We start from the raw sequence: 19,075 nt of genomic DNA on the forward strand, positions 1-19,075 counted from the left end.
CCCTAGGCCAGATGCCCTGGACTCCCTCATCTCAGTCCCAAAAAATGCAGTCTTCCAGCGACCCCACCTCTGACCTGCCCGTTGCTCCTCCTCCTGGCCTTTGTCTCGCTTCCCAGGGAAAGAGTCACATGTCACATCACTCTCTTGGGTCTCAGGTTATGAAGGGCATCGGCTATTGCCTACATGTAGAGCTGGGGAGCCTCACCTGCCCGAGGGCCTCAGCAAAAGTCACACACCCAATTCCCATCACCTAAGCGTTGGTGCAATATACAGGGAAACTGAGGTACACACAGTATAGGACAGTAAGACTCACATGCAACATAACAAGGTGAATAAAACCCCACTTCGTCCCAACTTGTCCCTGGAAGAGCCCAGGAAAGAGGATGCAAAGATGGTCTCAAAATGGCCAGGGGTCTTTCTCCCACAGAGCTGTAGGTTCTGTAAGAAGTGCAGCACACAATGTGAGCTATTGGTCAGCAGCAGTGCTCTAATATGTTATAGCCATTCTGTGCACATGTAGAGGGCTTCAGTCTCTGCTAATTAGTGTTTTTTATTGTGGTGTATGGAGCTTTTAAGATCTGTTGTGACTGTGGTTACTGCAACCTAAATACCTACAACATTCTGGAGGCAGGATTCAAAGAGACTGGTCACCTGGAAGCAGCTGAATTTGGAGACTGAACCAATAATAATAATAATAAATGATACGTGAGGCTAGATGTAGCTTGAAAGCAAGGACATCTCTCCCTGTGCTAATGGTTCATTTTGCTATTGTTCTTATCTAACTAAAGTCATCATTATAGTTAACTGAAAAGGGCATGATTAGTGACTGGAGACATGACATTCATGAGCACTAAATTACTAAGAGAAGAAAATTGAAACATGGAGGGAAGTGCTTTAGCAGACTATAATTAACTTTGTCAGTAAGTGGAAGATTAAGATCTTGTAAAAACATGTTGTTTTTTTTACAAAAATAACTCAACAAAAATATTTCCACTATTATTTTTTTTTTAATTTCCAGTTCATCAGTTGTCTTCATTTAAAGAAAGAAATATTGCCCTGCAGCTTTTGCAAGACAGGGCCCTGATTCTCCTGTCACTCATGCAGATTCAATGGCGCCTCATTGAGGTCAATGGAGTTCTGCCTGGGTGCAAGGGTTTGCCCCTTGAATGTGGTTACATGTGGTTTGTGTCCAAAAAGAACATGAAAGTGAAACTGATTATAAACAAAAGTTATACTGACAAATGACTTTCTTTGCCCAAGATAAGAGAAAGGCAAAAATTAAATAAGCAGCATGTGGTCCACACAATTTTGGACCTGTAGAATAAAGGATTTTAAAAAACACTATTTTTAAAAAATAATAAATGTATTTTTTTCTGTTTTCATCCTTGTGTTATTAGTAACATGGAGAAGAAAGGTTTGTTTACAACATATGATGTGAAAATTTCTCTTTTGAGTTGAAAGTTTCTCTTTACAAATATGTCAACTTAAAACCAATAGAATAACATACAAGATATTTCAAACGTCTGATCCATGCATATTTAAATATTCGATCACAATAGGGGAGTGACTCGTGAGGATTAAGAACTAGTAGTTTCCCTCCCCAGAGGGATCACAGACTGTAGTGCCTATGCTCTCCTCCCACTGACATCTGGATTGAAGACTTCCTTCATCTCCCTTAAGTTTAATAGTCTTTCAGCATCTGACCCAGGCGATGTAAGAAATGGAGGTGAAGCAAGATATGTGCTCTTAATACAAAGAAAATGGAAAAGGGTAGAATTTATGGGTTATAACAATTTTAGTTCCAACAGAGCAAGCTGATATTCCTTGTAAGAAACATGCTTCTTCCTCAAAGTCTATCCATATTAAAGGGTCACTCTCAAGTTAAAAACCCTCTGAGTCTGATCCAGCAGACACATCTATTATTACTAATGTTGTTGTTTTTATCAGGAGTGATTCAACTGAAGTCAGTGGGACTAGACCTGGTAGTAAGCACTGTGGCCGTATTATATATTTGCAGGTTCAGGTGCAAACATCTTTAACTATGATAGTAACAAGAGCTTAGATTATTAAAACTGGGGAAAAAAAGTTCAAACACTTTTTGCCACTTATGCTCATTGTTTAGGTTTTCCATGATGATGGACTAGTGAGCTTCCCTTTTGATCTAGTCAGTTTCCGTTTCTGGTTTTCCTGCACTAGGGCAATGTTGAAAAGTTTGGATGGTAACCATAACAGAGGAATGCGTGTTTCTCTAAAAGAATAGAATTGAACAGTCATAGAAACAATTTTGCTGGACTGAAGTTTTGTAAATAGCTGGATCCCTTTCCCTGCAAGCAGTCATGCATTGCTTAACTCTTGTTCAAGTGAGTAGTCCTGTTGAAGTAAAAGGGACTACTTACATAAGTAGCCATTCATATGCACGAGTGTTTGTCATATTGAGGCGTTGGAGTTTTTAAAATAAAACTCAAAATCTGAGCCAAATTAGAGTCGATCATGTCCCTTTAAAAAAAATCCACAGCATTATTAGACTATTATCCGGTCTTCCAATGCATTATATATCTTAAATATTTTGTTCTGTCTATTATTCAATTTAAGATTCTTGGGACAGGAACCATGTCTTCCCATATTTTTTTCATCAAGAAGCACATCGACGACACTGGTCAGTAAGTTCTTCTGCTAATAATTTTTAAATTCCTGTAAATGAGAACTGAGGAATGTGCGGCTTTGCCCTGTAGTTAGGTACTGAGGTTTGTTTGTTTCCACAAGACAGCAAAAGCATTAGTCACAGGTATAGATGTTATGCCATGATAAACAAGGGTTTTAATTCTAGCTCACTGAGCCGATTCAGTGGACTTTGAAACACAAGAAATGTCAGGTGCTTTCTGCAGAGTCCATTAATATTGTCTATATAAGCTTAACTTACTACATCTCCACAAATATCTTAATCATGCTGTTGCTATACAGATGTGAGCAGTGGCAATTTCCAAAGAAATTTAGAAATAAAGTGTGTTTAGAAACAAAAGGAGAAATATTCTTTGTTACTTATGGCAGCTCGTTGTTACCATAAACACCAAAAGATTTTGATGCTCTATTTGTTTACAGAAATAGCATGATTTTGTGGCCACTAAAATATGAGCAATAAGTTACTATCCCAGGTAAATAAAGTCACTGAGTGCAAAAAGTGAGTTCATAGGGCTCAATCTTAAATACCTGCTACCCAATGCTTTAAAAGAATTATATATGATGCTACCTAACAGACTTTTCAAATGTTAACGAATAAGGTAGTCACAGTTGAATTTACATTGTTCACAGCCGGTATCTCTTCTTTCCTGTACATATCTGCTTAAAGTTACAGGGTCTAAATGATCTAATAGTCCTTTTTCATCACTAATATTTAGATTTATTAAAAATAAGATTTTAAGTTAATTCCTCATGTTTAACAGTCTACTGACTTCTATATTGGATAAGGATCCACTCACCAATGGCAAAGTCTTTCCTCTAATTTGTTGTATTATTTACACGTATATAAACGTATCTTCTGTGGCTCTTTACATCATTGAAAGCACTGTACAAATATTAACAAATACATGAAATATCATGGATTATTATTATTCCACACTTTACATATGACAAAATTGTGGCACACAGGGAGGCAAAATGACTTGCCAAAGGGTGCACAGCAAGTTAGTGCAGAGCTGGGATTGAACTCCAGAGTTTCTGACGCCCATTTGTGTGTTCAGCCCATATTGCCTTCCTGTCACTTTGTCTGGAATTACTGTAAATTCTTGACCAAAATAACATTTACAATAAATGACCTTGTGGACACTTTGGACAGAGTAATCGATTGTTTTGTTGATTCAATAGTTGTGTTTAGTGATGGAATAAGTGATAGCATGGGAAGAGTTTCACTTTATCCTGTTGTGAAAATATATGATTAGCAAGTAGGTGCTTGGCAGTTTCAGTCACTGAAAACCAGAAGAAACTTTGTCCTCTGATATTAGACTGTCAATAGCAGTATGGGTATAAGTGTGTTGTCTTTACCAAACCTCTTCGGTTTTACAACAGTGGAGATATGTGTTTCCGAAGTATGTTTTTAGAGCACTTCAATATCAAGGGCTTAATTCACATCTCAGTTACACATTACTTCACTATTGAAATTCATTAAGGAAGGCTGTGGGATACTCCACAGTAAGGCAGTTCATTAGACTGCTATATTTTAAGCAAAAATCACATGAAATCTAACAGCTCTTCCAGTGTTGGGAATCAGATACTAATTTTAAAACAATAAGAATTTAGTGCTTCTGAAAAATAACAGATTGACAGCTGCAGAGAACAGTTCTCTATCCACACAACAGTTACTGCAGCAGTTCCAGCTCCCTGAAGCATCCCTGTCCTGGAGGGACCATTACTGTTCAAAGTATTTCTAGACTGCATATATCCCCATAGGATCCATACACTAAAAGGCATAAAAAGATACAGAAGTTACATTTCCAGGCCCATTTACTCCTTGGCTTGTCTGCAAGGACCAACAACTAGTGGTGACATGGACACCTGTCCACTAGGAACTAAATTGAGGTCACAGATTCATTTCACACAAGCCACTGAATAACTTAGCATAACATCTTTCAGTCATTACCAACCCTTAGACTGATTTGAACCAGGCAGTTAGAGTGAAAGACTCTGTGAACATTTACTAATACTATTGGCCATCCAGTCCCATAGAAAATTATTCTTTTAGTGTAATGGCACTTCTGTTAAAGTGGAATTTCTGTAGTTCATCTACTGAACTGGCATTAGTTAAATGTGCTAGACCCTCCACATGTGTGCACTAAAAATGTAATAGAGTGAGACAGATTTTGTAAAAGTTGTATCTACCAAATATTTCTGTTTGGAGTCCTAGATATACTCAGAACAGGTGAACGTGCTCCCACTGAGTACTGTGGTGCTCTGGAAAGATCCCCTCTGTATTCCCGCCTAGAACTTGGGAACAACAGAAGTAGAGAATGGTCCACAAAGATTCCATTACAGTTACAGTGTTATGTAAAAGCCTAGTGGAAGAGGAGGACTCTGAGTAAATATCTAGCAGATACCCATTCAATTCACCTGTTTGTGTTTAAATACTGAATCTTAGTGCATTAACCAAAGACTCCCAGTTCCTTGGCCTGTATTAGATGTGCATGTCAGAGGAAGTTGAGCCCTTTTGAATTGTTTAGAATTGCACTCATTCACCTTGTTTAAGCATAGTTGCTGGAGAAGGAGTTGTCCAGGTCCTGCTGTTGAGCTGGGAGTTTATTCTGCTTCTCACAGGACACCACTGGAAGATGCAGCATTGTACTCCTTGGGAATTGGTAGTGCTTAGTGACCTTTTCCTTCAGCACTTGCATTATCTTCAACATCAGTTTGTTTTGCTGTTGTCAACCCCTAATGACTCAGACTGGGAGCTTTTCCCCCGGGTATCTTCACAAAAAGGAAAGCAGTTCTTTTATTTAGATATAGCAATTGTGTATTTGTAAAAGAGTGGCAGAAGCTGCAAGCGGGGCGCATCAGTGGAAGCTCCACAGGGTATGTGTTTTGATTCTGACACTGTATGATGTTTATCCACTGTTGTGAATTGGCGCCAATGACATCTTTGTGCTAGTTCTGCCTGTTCAGTTTCAGATATCACTAGCCTTCAATGGTACCCATGCAATGCAACTCTTCTGTTCTACTAAATCAGTGGGTTTCAACCTTTTTTCATTTGTGGCCCCCTAAACAATTTCAAATGGAGGTGTGGACCCCTTTGGAAATCTTAGACATTATCTGCAGTCCCCCAGGGATCCACGGACCACAGGTTGAAAATCACTGTACTAAATAATCTTCTAGGTTTTCCCAGTGAACTTAGGACTGGGAGTCATTAATGACATTGTTGGTCTGTCAGCATTTCTATTGTAGATTCCAGTTATAAAAATTGGCTCTTGGTTGTAAATTCATGTTAGATGTTTTTCATGTGCTAAGAATATATGTATTTCCCTAACTAATCCATGTGCTTGTGTTCAAGGGATGCTCCCTATTACCTTAAATTCTGCCATAAGTTCAGATCCCACTGCTCCCCAGAGTCCTTCATTTGAGCTAAGGGAAATGCTCAACTAGTTATTAGCAGTATCAGGACTGAGAGTCACAGTTCTTCCGCTCTGATTTCATTCAGCATGGGCCTTATTATCTCTTAGAAGGATAACAAATCTGAGGATAAATCCAGCAATTCTGCCATTAGCTTTGTGGTGTATCTCACATCTGTAAGATCAATGCAAGCTGCAGTTAAATATTAAAATATAAACATTCCTATTGGTAACTTCAAACAGTCAGTGAAGTAATAAATCCAGGAGAGTTTCCATAGCATCATCTGTAGCTGACTTTAAAAAAAAAAAGCAAAAAAAAAAGCTTTTCCACTTTTAGGGAAGTGGAGCAGCAGAACAGCTTATGGATTCTGAGGCTGCTTCTCTTTTAAGACTTAACTGCCCACCATCCAAAAGGAAAGCAATCTCTGTAGGAAGGTACAAGCTCAGACTGGATGCTGTAAAGACAGCGCCTTAACAGAGCTGGGTCTAGACCACAAAATTCAGATCCATTGCTAAAGTCTGGGGCATTCAGTTCTGGGGATTTTAGTTTGGATCCAGCTCAGCTTCTTAAGTAAAAGACAAATCACATGAGCGTCCCCCGTTTAGCTCTGCACCCTCTCTGCAGTGAAGGTGTTATGAATACGTGTCTGTCCTAGATGCCCTTTTCTGTACCTTGTAGATTCTAACTGCCAGCTCAGTCTTGACTAGTACTGTAAGCAGTGGCATAGACTGCTTGTTATTCTTTTGCCCAGTGTTGGCTGGTGTTTTCTTCCCCGCTTTTGCATGAGGCGATCTGGGTCATGTTGAAATGTTGCTACTCTGACGCCAGAGCTTCAGGTTCATTATTCTAACCCCACCTCCTTTCATCTGATTGGACAGGGAGCTCTTCCAGTTACCTTTACAGTCTAAAAGTAGCTAGGGGAACTGCAGAAACTGGAAGAGTTTAATCTGTGGTTGAGACTAAGGAAAGAGTTCCTTCTAGACTGCCTGTGTCTGTGTAAAGGAATAATAGCAAGCCTCTGCTCCGTGCTGGCACTGCAAGGGAAACAGCATTGTCTGCAATTAGTGGAAAAGACAAGCTCATTCACGGGAAGCACAAAGGGAGACCGGTCAAGTAGTGGGATGCAGGTAATTATGGTTGGTTGCGGCCAGGGTTCCGGGCTGTTGTGTTTTTGCAATCATTGTTGACAAAGCCGGATGCTGATTTGATGAATGCTCATGATGATGCCCCAGCTATATAAATGACACTGATTGGTTCTAATTGCTGTAAATGTGTGTGCACTTGTGGAGGTAACTTGCCTTTGTGACGGTGAAAGGAAATCTACAGAGCTAGATGAATTTAGTGATGCTGGAGCGAGGTGGGAGAAAGACCATCGATGTAATGAAACAATGTAAAGTTCAATGATCCTTCATAATGTTTGGGAAATTTTGGAAGGTTTGGAAAAATCGATATTTTAAGCCAACCAGTTGAATGTGACTTATAAACACAGTCCTCGTTCCCTATTGTAAACAACTATAACTGAAATAAAAAAAAAAGGAGGGGGGAGGGAACGGTGTTTGTTTGTTTCTTGGGCATTGCCTTTTGATCAGTTTTGCAGTATAAACGAGTAATTGCACTATCAGAAAATGTAATATTGTCTGTTAACAGAGGAGGTTTTAGAAAAATGACATTTATATAGTGAGATTATATTTTATAAGCGAAAATAATCCTTTTATAGTTCAGAATGTGCTGGAATTATACTACTCTGCTGTTTATCCAATATGTTTATGTGGTTTTATTTATATGCTCCTTTCAGTAGCTGATTTGAACCTTTATTATTTGTTTTAAGGTCTTGATCTACACAATTATTTCCTGTAAAAATCATGGGGGCAATAATGGCCTTGAAATTTCTGTTCCTGTTGTGCAGAAACCCATTAACAAGATGCTTATCTCAGAAATAACTCTCTATAGCAGCATTTTATGCCAGTATTGCAGGGATTGAGCAGAGCTGTGTGGAAACAACAACAAATATTTCTTCACAAGATATTGCAGAAAACAAGTCATAATAGAGCTGTAGGTTATTTTGTCCTTTACCATTTTTTTCACACACTGGTAATTTAAAAAAACAAACAAAAAAAACTACTCAGAATCTCAAAATGTTGTGCATGTTGATGTGAAACTTAATGTCAAAACAAAATATTGAAATTCAAACTTTAAAAAGTATGTACCAAGACATTTTTAAAGAGAGGTCCATTTTGAGTGAAAGTGGGTTTTTTCTTCCACTTAGAAGTGGGCCTGGTTTAAAGTGAAACGACACACAAGCTTGCACAGGTCTTTCATAAAACTGACCATATTTACAAAAATTGAGGGCAAAATGGAAAACCTATAGACTCAAGACTCTTGTTATGAATATTTTGTATACTGAGGCTGTCATTTTGCATTAGTTGGTGTTTAGGTACAAGTCATGACATGCAGAGGGCCAGATCCTGATATCTTTCTCATGCTGAGTAACACCTTAAATCCACCAGTGGCCTCACTAAGTAAAGGTATCAGAATCTAGCCCACAATAGGCAGAATTATAGGCTGGGTTGGTAGTGCCTCCTATTGTTAAGGTTGCCTGATACCTCCCATTAGAAGACCCTGTCTTCATTTGCTTACAGCTTTGCCAAATGTTAACCGTTGAGGCTGAAATTTTCCATGCCTTGTCTGCCTTAGGCTGATTATTATTATTATTATTTATTATTTTTATATTGAGCCATTTTGGCTGAATTTAAAAAATAATAAATAATAATAATAGTTTCAGAGAAAGAGGCTAGGGAAAAATATTTTGTTTTGCCTGTGTTTAAAAAATTCGGATACCTTTTTATTTGAACAGCTCTAGTAATCCCATGCCTTGGAACAGAAAGTTGAAATTCCCCAGGGAGTGGCCTTTATGGCAGGGGTGTGCTTTTTGCTGTCCCTTGTGAAAATCTGCCCAAATTGGCCAAGCTATAAGTCTTTGGAAAATTGCAGTTTGCATGTACTCAGAGACTTCTATAATTTTTAGCAGTTAAAATCTCTGAAGAGTCCAGCCTCAGTGAGCATGCTCAGTATCTTTAAAAGTGACCTGCAAAAGAAAAAACCTGGGTTAGAAATATCATTACTGTCAATTCTAATCATCCATCACACATTTTAAACAGTCTTAATAAAAAAGTTTCCAATTTGTGTGACTAGGTTTCACTTCTTTAGTATTTTGATGTCATAATTTCATTGTTTCTCCAATTTAGCCATAGAGTCTTCCAGGGGAGACAAGACCCAAATTTTTAATTTAAGGCCCTGGAGGTGGGGGAAGAGCTGCTGTTAACATAATGAAAACTTTTCAGGCCTTTAAAATAATAGACATAACTCCTTTTCCCCCTATTTGTAAGCAGTACCTTTATAAACTTTTCAATAATGTTTGAATTTGTTCAGCAGTAGAGTTTAGCTGGATCCTCAGCTGGTATAAATCAGCTTTTGAAATTAATGGAATCATGCCAGTTTACAGCCGTGTAAGATCTGAACCTTTAAGGGAAAGGCAAAAATACTGATTCCAATGCCTAGAATTTATTATAGTAGCAGGGAACCATACGATTAAGGAGACCTACATTCCCTGTCTGCTGACCTTCTTCGGTTCATCAGTATTCTTCGCTCATTTTTCATCACCATTTTTATACAGTAGAATCAGTAGAAATGTAAAACTTTCTTGAAAATACCCTAATACGTTAGTTTCAATACTATGTGAAAGATGAATTGCTTTGGATATTTCCTCTCCATTTCTTCCTGGCTGGTTTAAGGCCTGATCCAAAGCCTATCCAAGTCCATTGAAAAACGGCCATTGACTGCAGTGGGCTTTTGGATCAGGCCTGTAAAATCTTTTAAATGCAAATTACCCTCCAATGTGAAATAAAATAATAAAAGACTTGGAGGAATGGAACAAATATCAAATTTCTTGGCTCTGTAAGGTAGATACAGTAAAGATTAATGTCTTCCCAAAATTACTGTTTTTGCTTCAGTGCATTTCTGTTTGTATCTGTGACATGACATTAAACATGGCAGGATCTGCTATTAAAATTCATATGGAACATAAAGTTCTAAAATTTCTATAAGCCTACAAAGTGGGGTAGACTAGCTTTCCCTAATTTGGCATATTATTATTTCATTATATTATGAATCACAATTAAAAGATGTGACCAATTGGGTTAGCAGTAGATCATGAACATGACTGAGGTCCAGTTATAGCTATTTGTACTAACTGTTGGGTTAAAAAGAAATGTAAATCACCAAAAATAAAAAGTCACACATTCATCCAGGCCATTTTAGCTGCTTTGGACAAATTTTCTAAATTCCTGTCACCGAAGCCCTCTCTTTTAGCTACTTGCATTAACAATGAGAAATTTCTCTCTGGGAAATATCAGAGTGACTACTACTCTATGAGCTCTGGTCAAGAGCTGAGAGTGAAATTACTCAATTCAGACAGCTGTTCCTGGGTCCTGATTTGAAATCATACCAGGAGGTATGAAATAATGTAAACAATATAAAGATCCAGGGCCGTAGCAACAAAGAATGTGGCCCCCTCCGAACATATGTCCGGGGCCCCTTATAATGCAGAAACATTTTTTTTGCCACTTTTAGGGGCCCCCTTCCTTGCGGGGCCCCCTCCGGTCGGAGGGTATGGAGGGCGCTCGCTATGCCTCTGTAAAGATCCCATATTTTCAATATTTACAAGTTAAATATTTTATAATAAAATCTGGATATGAGGTAGTTCTGTCTAGAACTTTAATCACAGTTGAGCTAGCTAGAACTTATATAATCACAATTTTGATTGAAAAGGATATTGATAAGAAAACAACGCAGATGAAATGATCAGAGAGGGATTAGGACAAAGAAATTGATCTGGATGAGGGGGTCTCTATATGGGAAAGGGAATATAAATCTTCAAAGGTTAAAAAACTGGGCATATTTCGTCTTGAGAAAAGAAGACTGAGGGGAGACCTGATAAGTCTTCAAATGTGTTAAGAGTTGTTATACAGAGGATGGCAATCAATTATTCTCCATGTCCACTGAAGGTAGGACAAGAAGTAGTTGGCTCATTCTGCAGCAAGGGAGATTTAGATTAGAAACTAGGGAAAATTTTCTAACTACAAGGATAGTTCTAACTACAAGATCTGGGACAGACTTACAAGGGAGGTTGTAGAATCCCCATCATTGGAAATTTTTAAGAACAGGTTAGACAGGCACCTGTCACAGATGGTCTAGGTGTACTTAATCCTTCTTCAGTCAGAGGTCTGGACTAGCTGACTTTTTGAGGTCCCTTCCAGCCCTATGTTTCTATGATTATTGGAAACATGTGACCCCGCTCCTCCTATGGAAGTGTGGTATAATGTGAAATGTGGACTGTCTTTTGTGATTGAAAAGATTTCACACCAAGTACTCTGATATGAACACCAGAGTTATGGATTTTCTGGTCAACCAGACATCCTCTGGAATTGGAAGTAATCAGGCAGCAGTGGAGACAGACAGACACACACAAGCAAAGATTTTACTGCCTCGGGGATTTAGCCTTGGGCACAGGCCCTGACTCCATGGGGGCTCCAGGGCTGGAGGACCAACGGGGAAAAAAATAGTGGGTGCTCAGCCCCTATCAACAGCCAGCTGACGTCCCCTGCCCCCCAGCGCCTCCTGCCTGTTGTGATCAGCTGTTCCGTGGTGTGCAGGAGGCACTAGGGGGAGGAGCGGGGACAGGGTGCACTTGTGGGGGAGGAAGAGGCAGGGTTGGGAGGAAGAGGAAGGGGTCAAGTGGGAGGCGGGCACTGGGGTGGAGCTGGGGTTGAGCATCTCTGGGGCTTGTAGGAAGCTGGCGCCTGTGGCCTTGGGGCTCAAAGTTTCAGCTGGCGGGGAGGGATTAGGACTGCAGCTGCAGGGCGGGTAGGGGCAGGACTGCAGCTGCAGGGCGGGTAGGGGCTTCTGACCCTTGGGAGCACCATGGCTCAGAGCTTCAGCTGCGCAGAGGATGACGGGACTCGGGGCTTCAGCCCTCTGGCTCCTTTCCTGGCTTTAGCGCCATGGGTGATGCCGGGGCTCGGGGCTTTAGCTACAAGGGGAATGCCAGTTTCAGCCCCAGCGCTCCTTTCATAGCTAAATCTCCAGGCTCTGATGCCTCCCACTGAAATTGTGAGCAGATCCATGGGGAGCCCTGGTGCCCCGCACAGGGCTTCAGCCTGGAATGGAGCCATGGGGCTGAAGCCCTGAACCCTGGCACCCCTCATGAGGCAGAAGCCAGGAACAGAGCCATGGGGCTGAAGCCCCGAGAACCAGCACTTCCCCCAGATCTAAAGCTGAGCCCTGGTGCTCTGGAGGGTCATAAACCCTGACACCCCCACGTCCCACCCCTCCCCCACATCTGAAGTCGATAACATCTTGTTTGGAGTTACAGGACATTTCAGAGTTAGACAACCCCCATCCCCGAGGTGTCCAGTAGAACCTCAGACTTACGTAGTTATTTAGAACTGTGGTCACCCTTTCTGCCATACTTCGAGGAGGAGGGCTCCTCAGCCGGCAGGCCAGAATCCTTAGTCAGGTTCTCTGTACATAACTTGGTCCTGAATAAGAACATACTACACTGAATATTTAAACATTGTATTGTAACTTTGCCTTAATAAAAAGTTTAAAAAAACAAAACCAGAACAATGAAATGTTAATTTTGTTATGGCAAAAGCCATCTATATTTAAAAAAAAAACAACTAACATGGTCCAGTGCTTTATAAATAGCCTGATAGGCACATTTTTTGGTGGTCTGGAAAATCCTTAACTGGCAGCAGGATGGTAATGTTATGTCCATAAAGTGTTTTTGCATTTTTGGCACTGAATAGTTCCATATGTTGAGCATTGGGCCAGATCCTCAGTGGGTGTAAACTGGAAGTCAATGGAGTTACATCTATTTACACCAGCCCTGGATCTGGCCCACTATTTTAAGTTACAAGCTGTCATTGTCATTCAGTCCAAATCAATATAGAATTACAAATAAACAATTAAAAAAATTAAATGCTATTTTTTATATAATGCCCCAGTTCAGCTCTATATATACTCTTGGGTGATATCATAAGATAGAAAATATAAATTCTGTATGGCACACAGTGTAAGACCATGCATATGGCATTATATAACTGATACCTCATTTTTCTCTCGTACACAAATTAGGTTAACTTGACCACATGGATTCCATTGTTGCAGATTTGTATTAAATTAATTTAAAATGTGACCTTCCCTCTCCCCCCCGTTCCCTCGCCTCCCCACAGCATTGAAAGAACTACCCTTTGATGACAACAATAAGATGAAGAAAATTAGCCACTATGTTACAAGCCAAGAAATCCTAACTGGCTTGGCCCATTATAAGCATATGTTTAATCTGTAAAATTTGAGTTTGGATTTCTGACTGCTGTCCAAGCGTGTGGTGTTCATCTGAGGGGTTTTTGATTCAGTTTTATTGCTACTGATCAATGTTTTGCTGTCTAAAATGCTACTAGCCAGCATGACCCAGTTAAGAGCGTATTTTGCAAAGAAACAAGAATTAAAGATTCTGTGCTGCTTTGTACATAACTGACACTATCCCATTGAACAAACAGGGGTTCTGAGAAACAACCCATTTCTAAATTTTCCAGACTGACCTCACTGGCTCTTCACCTTTGTAAATCTTTTAAGGAAACAATATTGCCAATACCCACTTGGTCTGATAAGGAGACTCATCCAGACTATGGTATGTGGTACCCACCCCACTTTGGCACGCTCAGAACATCAGCTGTGTGATATCTCAAGAGAACATAAACTCTCTGCTCTATTGCATGCCAAATGAGAATTTCAAAAACTAACCGCTCAGCTTGCATCAGGAATATTTGTTTCATTGAGTCTAAAAGATCGTCTCGACTCATTCCCCACAGTAGCGGTACGCACATGCTCCACATTACTGGGGGATTTATGTTTAAGGGCCCTTCCAATTAAAGATCAGCTGAGCTCATACTATTCATGTTTTTGTCTAATCCACAAATAGTGTGGTCTTTCCGCTAATGGCAAATGTTCAACTTGCACCTGTCCATACTTTCCCTCCTTCAAATCCCTCTCTGCTGCTGAAGAAGGCCATTTTACATGACTCTTTGTAAGACAAGTCAATTGCAATGTGAAGGCTCCACTCTGATCCACATATAGATCTCTTAGCCACAAGGTGGATGTCTGCACTTCTTCCATGCTTGGACTTCATTTGGAGTTCATGGAATGAAAATTACATTATGGGCCACATTCTGAAAACAGGTGTGATTCTGCCTAAATGGGTGCCAAACATGCCCAGGTGTGCTGCCAAAAAAGTTCAAATTCCGGCTGCAAACAGCCTGCAGAAATACATCCATCCAAAAGATTAGAGTCTATCTGAACCTGTAAAGGCCAAGCCCCCTGTTCTCTTACAAACTCCACCATAGATTCAGCTGGGACCATTAGATCCCAGTCTGACCTTCTGCATAACATGTTCCCTGGTGCAATTTCTTCCTCTGAGAGTAGGAGTCAAATGCTCGGGAGTCTGTGTGCAGAGGCCATAGGGTGGTGAGTATTGCTGCGTAAGAATGTGTACCATCCCTCATTCAGCCTTCCGTGATTCTTGCTAGAGGCCCTATAGAGTCAGATCTCTGCATGTTTTCAGGGTGGTCAGCTATTCAGGGTAGCACTCTGCCATGGACCCTGGCAACAGCCAGAGTTTGTGTGTTCTTGCAAATGTGTGTGTGTATATGTAATTTAGAGAGACATGTGGGTAAGGTAATATCTTTTATTGGACCAACTTTTCTTGGTCAGAGAGACATGCTTTTGAGCTTACACAGAACTCTTCTTCGGGTCTGGAAAAGGTACTAAGAATGTTCTGAAAGGAGAACTTTGTCCCAAGAGTTCAGCATACTTTTATGAATAAAGACTGGATGGACAGGGGATTAGGAAAAGCCACTATAAAAACTGGGTTTTAATTTGGTCAGCCTCAGCAGAGAGACAAAAGATAGAAGGGGCGACAGATAGCGAACCACTTTCATTTCCCCCCAGAAGAGAGTGACAGATATTTATCTTTTCTTTGTAAGAACAGATAAAAATCTCTTTTGTTCACAACACTGTGATTTCCCTAAATGTAACCCAGTTTCATAGATTCCAAGACTAGAAGGGACCACTGTGCTCATCTAGTCTGACCTTCTGTATAACACAGGCCATAGAACTTCCGAAAACAAATAATTCCTTTGGAACTAAGCATTTTATTTTATTTTTTAAAATCTTGATTTAAAAATTGTGTGTGATAGAAAATCCACCATGAATCTGGTAAATTGTTCCAACAGTTAATTACCCTCACTATTAAAAATGTATGCATTATATCCAGTCTGAATTTGTCTAGCTTCAGCTTACAGGCAATGGATCCTGTTATACCTTTCTCTGCTAGACTGAAGAGCCCATCATTAAATATTTGTTCCCCATGTAGGTGTTTGTAGACTGATCAAGTCATCTTTTAACCTTCTTTCCTTGAGTCTATCACTATAAGGCAGGTTTTCTAGTCCTTCAGTCATTCTTGTGGCTCTTTCTGAACCCTCTCTTATTTATCCACATCCTTCTTGAATAGTGGACACCAGAATTGGACACAATATTCTAGCAGCGGTTGCACCAGTGCCAAAAACAGATGTAAAACAACCTCTCTGCCTACTAAGATTTCCCTGTTTATGCATCCAAGGATCTCACTTGCCATTTGTTGCATCAGAAGCTCATGTTCAGCTAATTGTCCACAATGACCTTCAAATCTTTTTCAGAGTCACTCCATCCAGGATAGAGTCCACCATCTTGTAAGCATGACCTACGTTCTTTGTTCCTAGATGTATAATTTACATTTACCTATATTAAAACACAAATTGTTTGCTTGTGCCCAGTTTACCAAGCAATCAAGATTGCTCTGTAACTGTGTCCCATCCTCTTCATTATTTACTGCTCACCCAATTTTTGTGTCCATCTGTCAGTGATATTTTATGTTTTCTTCCAGGTCACTGATAAAAATGTTAAAAAGCATAGGACCAAGAACCAATTCCTTCCTGTGGGACCCCATTAGAAACACTGTGATGAATCCTCATTTACAATTACATTTTGGGACCTAGCGATTAGCCAGTTTTGAATCTATTCAATGTGTGCCATGTTAATTTTGTATTATTCTAGACTTTTAATCAAAATGTCATGCAGTACCTAGTCATATGACTTACAGAAGTCCAGGTATATTATATCAATGCTGATTTCCATAGTTTTGGCCAAAGTCTTGTGAGAATAGCTCACAATATCTTGAATGAAATAAGCTGTTTGAGCCAGAGAATGTTATTTTTTCTACAAGTAGCATCTGCTACTCAGTCAGACTGGCTCCTGTTGCAGTCATGTGGTGTTTTCCAGCAGGGGATGAGGAATCACACACAGCAGACAGATGCAGAGACATAACCAAGCCTAGAATTACATGGGTGAGAATGATTCAATGATATATCTATTCCTCCTCAACCCTTCCTCTCTCCCCAGCTGTTCTCATATTCCAAATGGCAGACCTCATGCCACAGAATGTGGAAGACATATGGAAGCCCTTCCACAGACACAGGATATATTATTAGGCACCTAAATCCATATTAAGGCACCTAATAAGTGGTGTGACTTTTCACAGTGCTTCAATAGCATTTCAGTGGGAGTTTGCCCAGCACCTCTGAAAACCCTCTATTTAGGTAAATAAATATGGATTTGAGTGCCTCGGTCTTACGTCTCTTGAATCTGAAGATTTTGGGCTTATTTTTAATGGACCTCTGAAAATGTTGTTACAAAACATGTATGCAACATAGTAACCTGGTCTAGGAGGAAACAATGGCATGGGATTGGGAGTTAGAAGGCACGCAGTCTATTCCCAGATCTGCCATGGACTCACTGTCTGCATTTGGACAAATTATTTTATAACTCTGAATTTAGATTTCCCTATGTAATATAAGTGCTCTAAGGTATATAGATAAGTGCTGTTTAAGTACAAAGTATGATTTTTTTATTATATTTATCCATGTGCACATGTAAAAACCTCAAGTTGTTCCTGCTAACAGATGTCCTTGCCAAATTTTACATTTCGAAATGTATAAATTCATTATTTGGATATCACTTTTAATCCCAGGTCGTTTTTCAAGTGTTCATTGGAAATTTTGTCTGAAATGTATTAAACATAAACCTCCACAAAAGATAGTTGGACTAAATCTGATCAAATCCTTCTTGTTTCTTTCCACTTAATTGATAACACTTACAAGTTTAGCCAGGCGTGTCAATTGGATGTAAAATCTTCAGTCATTATGTCTGTTATTACATGAGAAAGTAAGTGAGGCTTTCAACCTTAATTTCCCCATCTATCTCCTAGAGAACTGTAGTGTTCCTTCTCTTGTTAATATAATTAGTCTCAGACATATTAAGTTATGAAACTAAAAATACAGTGAACCAATTATAACACATCTTACATTTCAGACATGTAAGAAATTATGTCCATAAAAGTCAAATCCTTATGTCTCTTGTTTTTCAGTTAATATTATTTATTCCTCATTCTTTATAACTTTACCATCCATGTGTTCAACATTCTTGGGACTTAATCTTGTGTTTCTTCCACACCCAAAACTCTTACTGGCTCAGGCACTTGGCTGGCAGTGAAATTTTTAGTTAGTAAAAAGAAATTGTTACTAGTAAAATATAAAATGTTAACCACATAAAATCCCATTTTAAAGGTCAGGGTCACAAAGATGACAAGTGGGGAATTTAATGGATTTATATGTTGTTCTGCCCTCCCAATGTCTTCTGAAGTTCAGAGAGATTCCAAACTCTAAATGATTAACTGGCATTTTCCAGACTACCAGCCAAATGAATGCTTAGCAGAATGTGAAGATATGCCTGCAGTCCTCAAAAGATTAATGAGTCAGATCTGCATTCAAGAGAGAGAGATTGGGCCAGATACTGCCGTCTTTGTACAATCAAAACTCCCATTGAAGTCAAGGAAGCACCAACAAAAACATACATAAGGTAAGTAACTTCTGCTTTCAGTCAGTACCCTGGATTCAAGCAAATGGGCCAGATCCTCAGTGGGGGTAATTGGTGTAACCCTATTGGGACAATGCAATTTTTGCCTTTGAAAGAACTGCTAGATCAGACCATTGTCTAAGTTGATGGGTTTCTAAATCATACTGGGCTAAATCTTGTTTGTTCAGTAGGAAAAAGTCCCCCATTCTGGTTTTAGAACTTAATATTGTAATGCTCCTTCCCTTTCTTATGTCTGACGGCTGTATTATTTATTTAGGCTCCCTGTAATAAGGACACCATTGTGCCTGAGTGTTGTGAGAGAAAACAGAGAGCTGGGCTCTGCCCTTGCTGTGTAACTATATCAACACACCAACAGAAGCCCTCTTTATTTATTTATTTATTTTAGTATTCAAAGAAAGGAATGCGTACCTGATGACAAAAGCAGGCCTTAGTTGTTATTGCGCCTCTTCAGCTGGGTCCTTGTCCCCTGGTAACTAAACATCCCTCTCTTGTTTAACTTGTTTCATTTTTTTTCCCCTGGAAGAGAAACAAATGGATTGCAGTTTGCTGGGGATTGTGTTTTATTCGAGTTTTGCAGCACTGTTTCTTATCGGTACTTAGCTACAGACATGATTCCTGATTGTCTCTCCTAAATGGGAATTATTATTACATTTAAGTCTCAGACATATAATACTGTTACCTATAGAAGAAGGTGGGATGGTAAGGGGAAGGCAATAGACTTTAAGGCACTAACAGTTTCCTATAGCTGGCTGGCAGTTCTGTCCGTGCTTCTTACCTAGACCTAGATGTCAATGGGAGCAGAACCTAGCCCTAAACCTCAGTTCGAGTTGGTGGTCTCATCCAATTGCCAATGGATCAGTGGTCACATCACAACATCTACTATCATGAGTACAAC

The 19,075-nt window shown here is 39.7% G+C and overlaps 1 protein-coding gene across 6 annotated transcripts in view; it reads left to right on the forward strand.

Annotated features, from left to right (window-relative positions):
- Positions 1–7,039: 7,039 nt before the first annotated feature.
- SHROOM1 (shroom family member 1) overlaps positions 7,040–19,075 on the forward strand; it is a 71,914-nt gene continuing 59,878 nt past the window's right edge. For 5 of the 6 annotated variants that reach the window (XM_045026680.1, XM_045026682.1, XM_045026683.1 and 2 more), the window contains exons 1-2: positions 7,040–7,220; positions 17,992–18,162. The gene's annotated coding sequence lies outside the window, so the exon portion shown is untranslated. Of the gene's footprint in view, positions 7,221–10,494; positions 10,604–17,991; positions 18,163–19,075 lie in introns of those variants that run through there. The other variant, XM_045026681.1, reaches the window with a different exon arrangement.

Source organism: Mauremys mutica, chromosome 8, assembly GCF_020497125.1.
Source record: "Mauremys mutica isolate MM-2020 ecotype Southern chromosome 8, ASM2049712v1, whole genome shotgun sequence".
Taxonomy (NCBI): Eukaryota; Metazoa; Chordata; order Testudines; family Geoemydidae; genus Mauremys; species Mauremys mutica.